Below are 6,049 nucleotides of genomic sequence, written 5' to 3'. Positions count from 1 at the left end.
CGTCCTCGCTGCAGTCCCTCCCACACCTGAAATAATCGATATCCCCCAGGCCTAAAACTTTCCTTACGTGGAGGCGTTTCTTCAAAGTGTTTTAGCCAGTTAGCAGAGACTTCAGGAATGACTGACTGTAATCCACAAAGTTTCAGTACATACTATTTTGATTCAAGAGGCCACAGGCAAAACACAAAAATACTACTCATTATTTGCTAATTAAAAGCCAAAAGCATTGAGAGTACAAATCTAACAGCTCTTTCCACAGGGATTTTTCCTCCAGTGTTGATCTTCTGTTTGACATTAGCTCACATCCAGAGAGCAAAACTTTCCAAAGGAAAAAAAAAAAAAATCCTTTTTCTAAAAAGCCTTTCACAAATCAAAGGAAGCTTTTGCCCAAGTACACACAGGCAAACAAGATCAAAAGGAAAGCGGGGTTAAACAATCGTTCTCGGTTGTATAATAGGAGGAAAACACATCAATCGTGAGGCCCTACCCATGTTCAAGATCCCGTTTCGGTAGCTGGTGGAAGGACAAACAACATGTTGAAGAGCTCCTATTGCTTAACCCCTGCAGAATCAGGCTAGAGGGCTTTGCCACCCAGCAAGGCCATTCCTTATTCTGGGAAGCTCTTCAGGATCACTAAAGCCCGGCTGATAGTCCTGGGAACACCTACAGGCATCGTGCCCAACGCTGGCAGCGCCTCAAAATCCCACAGCATGAAACAACGCTACCGGTACCACAAAAGCACAACCAGCCTGCAGTCTCTCCCAGCTGGGACCCGACAAACTCATCCTGTTTTCTGTACTTTTAATGCGTTGAAAGGATTTAGGTGAAAGAGGCTGGAGGCAGAAGAGCTTGCCGGGGAAATCAGCCACCTCGAGAAAGGAAAGAAAGGAAGAAAAAGAGTCTTTGGGAAGTTCCTCAAGGCAGCTGCTGAAAGCAGAGTGGCTCTCGGCACGCCAAGCTCACATCACGCTGCGCAGTGTCACCTCTGCACCTACAGAAGCAAAGGATCGTCTAAAAGGGAGGTGGACAACCCTGTGTGCAGCCACAGGGCAAGGGCGTTATCCCCTCGGACTGGGCAAGGCTCATCTGAAAAAGGAAGCCAAGCAGCCCAGGTAAAACTCCGGGGTGCCCCATCCCTCCTGCCTCCAGCACAGCCTGTTCGCCTGCGCGTGCCCGGCGCAAGACAGCTTTTATCCATCCCATCCCCAATTCCACAGACGGAGAACTGAAACGGCAGCTCCCTTCCAGAGCCGTGCGATGAGCAGAAGCGACATCCATCAGACCCCTGCTCCGCTCCAGCCACCCTTACCTCCAGCCTGCGAGGAACATGACAAGATCTCCCTGCTTGCCGAGTCCTTGGCTCTGCGTCCAGTCCTACAGCCCTATGAAATGCACAATCAGGAATCGCAGCTGACTGCGAGCCTCTGCTTCGCAACCGAAAGCGGCTCAGGGAACGCAGGTTTGTTGCCGCAGGTTGCTAAGCCATGGCAACGACTTCTGGGGGGGGAATAAAAGTCACATTGTTTTGGGAACGTCAAGGTCCTGCTCTTTATTAAAACATTCTGACAGGGTGGCCTGACCTGGAGCTGCTGAGCTGCCCACCCAATTCCTGCCACTTCCCTTCTGTACTTTTTTCAGATCAAGCCCTCCCAAAGCTCAGGAACTCAATCGGCAGCGCTGTGAAGGGGCTTTGGCGCCTCGACAGGACTGCCAAAGGGGCAGAAATAATACGCCAAACCCCACAGATACGCAACCACGCTGGGACGACTGGGAGAACACTCAAAGGTCAGCACCACTTTTGTGTCAGGGAAGGAAACCTCGTGGCAGATTTCCACAAGGCAGCATTATATTCCTCAAAAAAAACTTCAAAAGGAGGGGGATGCGCTCCTTCACAGGGCTACACCCACGCTTCGTCTCCCGCCCCGGCCGAGCACTCGCCTGCCTTGCAGAGGCTGCGGTGCTGGGGTGAGACCCTGCCCGTGACCCTCCCAGCATACACGGCTGTCACCGTCACCGATCATCCTCAGGAACGGGGGATACGCTCGGTCCGGGTATCGCAAACAGAACCGCAGCCTCCCAAGCCTCAGGTTCCTACGCCCCAGGTAAATCAGAAGGGAAATGTTCAAGATCCAGGCAGAAACACACATTTCAGGTTTTGTTCTTTCTGCTGCGAGCTTAGAATATTCTTCCCACTTGCTGCATTTCAACACTGCAAAGTCTCTATTTTGCTTGAGCTCTGTCTGCAACAGCTCCTGCCTACCGGGAACCCGGGCAGGAACTAAACGAGTTCCCGTGACTTGGGGTACGAGCTCCCATTAAAAACTACTCAAGCCACCCGCTGCAGGGGCACCAGCTGCCCTCCCCGGCTGCCACCTGAGCTCTGACACATCCCACAAACCCCAGAGATCACGGAGGAATGCGGCGCAGCACGCTGCCGCAGCCCGCAGCATGTCTACAGGCAGATGCAGCAAGACCAGAGGAAGACGTTGCCACCGAGAGCCCAGAGGCAGGAACCCGGCCCCAGCCTACTTTTGGGGGGGCTGCACGTTCCTCATCGGTGACGGCAGAGACACCGGCAGGCTCTGACCGGGACGGGGCCTCGCACACGTGCCGGGCCCTGCACTCGCGAGAAGCGGTTTGTCTGGAGAGCGCTCATGGCTACAGATAAGGCAGAGAAGGACGCGAGGGTCTGCGAGGCAGGTTTCCCTTCGTTAGATAAGCGGAACAAGCCACTTGTTAACAGCTGGGGCCACGCTGGAATTGCACAGCACACTTTACCCAGCTCTGCCAAGCCTTTTATTTTCTGGTCTGTTTCTTACGGTGTCAAGACACCAAGAAAATGAAGAGCCTAAATCTGAAGTTAAACTAGTTTCCAAACAGCAGATACAAGTCACAGCCAGCAAAATGTCTGAATACGCACACTCAGTTATAAAAAGCACACAGCATCGCTGCTCCGCCAGCAGCCTGTCCCCTCCCAACTCTAACTGCTCCGCCAGAAGTGGGAGCGATGCCTTGTCCCAAAGGAAACTACACCGGGCAGTTCGTTGAAGCAGGGGCAGACGTGCTGCTCCGCTACCTGCCGCGGAAAGGCAGAGCTGGCAGGCGGGAGGATGCCCGGGAGCCACCACCTCCACCAGCAGCACCCCAAGAGGTCCCAGCTCCTCAAAGAGGAGGAGAGGATTCCCAGGAGCCCAGGGCAGAACCCGGGCCCCTTGCTGAGGCAGCTCAGCAGCCTGGCCTGCGCAGCTCGGCCAAGTCTCCACGCTCCCGGTCAGACCCACCTTCGACTACCGGCACTACCGTTGTACCGAGCGAGTCCGGAGCAGCTACCACACGGAAATCCTAACATGAGAAGACCAAAGAGCTTTTTGCCTTCGGTCTAAAGCATTCGGATGCGAGGGATCTCTTCAGACTCGGTGAATAACCCCATCCTCGCAGAACAGCACGAAGTGTCTCCGGTTTTCCGCCGCGAGGAGCCCACACAAGCTGCGAAGCCCCGGCAGTTGGCCAGTCACCAAGCTGGCTGATCGGCGAGAAAACACAGGCAGAGGCTGCCGAGCAGCGCAACTCGCGGCTCGCTTTTACCTTTAGCTCTGTTTGAAGTTCGCTTCGCATTGCCTCCAGCTGCCTCTGCAGCCTTTTGGGATGCCTTTCCAGAACTCCAGCCTCATCGGCGGGTTTCGTTAACAAAGCACTTTCCCTGCAAGTCACAGGGAACCTCGCACTTCCGAGAGCGCCCTGGGAATCCCAGCGCCTGCCCTTCTTCTAGAGCACCAAGTGAAACAAGAGATACAGAAATCAGGCAGGGGCAGTTTTTAAGCCAGTTTGGCAGGATTTATTTTAAACCTCTGAAATTTAAGGAAGATCTTGCTATTTCCCCGTAGACGTTGATTTACAACACGGGTTCTTTAACGGCTTTAGAGCAAGAGCCGTGTCCTTCACCGCGAACCTGCACGGACCCGTGAACAGCAGGCTGCGATCTCTAAACGGTGCTCTAGGTAAACCTGCCGGGGGAGAGATCAGGCAGCTACAAGCTGCGAGAACAGCCGTACGTGTTGCACTGCCAGCTGCGACAGGGGGACTGTCAAGACATACAGAGACCTTTCTCGTTAGCCGAGCAAAAACAAAGTTTTCAGATAAATATGACTTCAAAGTTATCGGCAGCAGCCAACTGAAAAGCCCTGAAAGCATATATAAAGCAACACCCCATAAAACTGCTGATGTAACTCTAACTGTTCACATGTCGGAGGCTCCACGTGTGTGGAGGAAGGACTTAAAACTCATCCCCCGCGCACAGACGGAGAAAGTTCTGAGCGGTACTTGATTTACCTTCCGTGGCAGAATTCCTCCCTAAGCAGCAAAGAGGCAGGGCTGGGCTGGGCTTACTCTTTTCAGGGAGACGCTCCCAATGGCCCATCTTTTCCCCTTCCTCTTCTACAGTTTAAAATGTCGTTCGTCGAGGGCCAAGAGCCGCTGCCACGCAGGAGTCGTAAGGTCAGACAGGACAGATCTAGTCACGGGGGGGGGAAAAAAAGGGAAGGAAAAGTGAGCATTGTAAAAACCGAGGTGGAAGGCTGTGCCCTGCCCTTCACCCCCCTCTCAGGGCCCAGATGAAGACACCTCTCTTCCTCCACACAGGAACCCAGGCCTTCAGCCCCACAGAAGAGAAACCTGCGCTTCCCGGAGAGCCTTTGCAACTCTCCTAAAAAGCAGAATAACCCGTGCAGAAACCATCGAGCGCCTGCAACACGAGCCCTGTGCGCCTCCGACGCAGGCAGACATTCCCCTGGGGACGAGGCTCTGAAGTCGGTCACGAGAACAGAGAACCACCACCGCACCTCAGACCGCTCCTCGCCCTGTCTTCCAACCATATAAAAAAAATTACTCTGCCTTTTTTTTTTTTCCCCTGTTTTTTTTAATTTAAATGGCAAGAATAATGGTCGCTCTGGAGTCCCCAGCCAGTCTCAGGGAGCCCTCGTGCATCCCAGTCTCCCCGACAGGCTGATTGCGACCGAGCCGGTCATCTAAACACCGGCTGCCTCCCCGTGGCACTTCGCTTCGGAAATTCCAGCCCTCGGCCAGAACTCTGCTCGCCTCAAACCCCCACCTCACTCGGCCGGGAGAAAAGCTGGGGCGAGAGGCGTTTCCAGCAGGACCGCGCCGTGCGCAGGGGAAGAAAAATTTGCCCAGTAGGTAAAGTCTCAGCTTTTAAGTTACGCAATCCTGCTAAAAATAGTTTCCCCAAATGCCACCTTAAGATCTTCTGACACAAATCCAAGTTTTTCTTGCAACTCCTCTGCTCGCTCTAGTGTTGCAAAAATTGACAGCAGGGAAGCCTGAATTGGAAAAACGGCTTCGGTTTTATCTGCCGGTCTCGGCAGCAAGGATAAAACCAGCTCAGAAACGCCCCTGGACGTTACCACCGCGCTGAACCGGGGACGACGACACCCGGCCCCCGAAGCCCCCACAAGCAGGTCTATTACTATTATTATTACAACAACAAAGTTTATCTGATGCTGTTGCATTTCGGGACATTTTTACATTTATCACTTAAAATTGTATTAAAAAAAGACTGAGGCCCTTCCTGCAAGATGAGATGCCGCCGAGCTCAGGTGCTTCCAGTCGAGAGGAGCAGCAGCGCACGGCCTGCTTTGTGAAACCTGCCCGCAAATAAAGCCTTAGCCCATCTAACCACCGACTTCCCTCTGCTGCCGACCCTCCCCAAATAGGCAGACAGGCTTTGCGATGCGCTCTGAAGGTCAGGCCTCCGAGAAGGAGGAAGCTGCGCGTGTTCCCCACATTCCTTTGTCGTGAGCGACGGGCGCTCTCCTTCCCTGGCTGCTGCCTGCCGGGGATTCCCCACCCCTGGCCCGGGAGCACCCCGGCCCCGCCGGGGATCAGGGCGGCCCGAACCCCCGCTGCGCTACAGCAGCGCCCGGAGGCTGCCGATAATTTGTCATCGGAGCAACTTTCAGCCCAATTAAAGTCTTTCCTTCAAAAGCTACTAGAAAAGGAGTTGCCGGTGAAGTCCGGGCACATTTACGACGCG

At 54.1% G+C, this 6,049-nt stretch overlaps 1 protein-coding gene across 1 annotated transcript in view; it reads right to left on the bottom strand.

Moving 5' to 3' along the window:
- Positions 1 to 4,475, bottom strand: part of RNF41 (ring finger protein 41, E3 ubiquitin protein ligase) — a 19,189-nt gene extending 14,714 nt beyond the window's left edge. The window contains exon 1 of the mRNA XM_009335204.1: positions 4,330 to 4,475. The gene's annotated coding sequence lies outside the window, so the exon portion shown is untranslated. The remainder of the gene's footprint in view (positions 1 to 4,329) is intronic.
- Between the last annotated feature and the right edge of the window lie 1,574 nt (positions 4,476 to 6,049).

Source organism: Pygoscelis adeliae, unplaced genomic scaffold (assembly GCF_000699105.1).
Source record: "Pygoscelis adeliae isolate BGI_AS28 unplaced genomic scaffold, ASM69910v1 Scaffold950, whole genome shotgun sequence".
NCBI lineage: Eukaryota > Metazoa > Chordata > Aves > Sphenisciformes > Spheniscidae > Pygoscelis > Pygoscelis adeliae.
The sequence above is the reverse complement of the archived record's forward strand: the minus strand, read 5'-3'. Positions and strand labels throughout refer to the sequence as shown.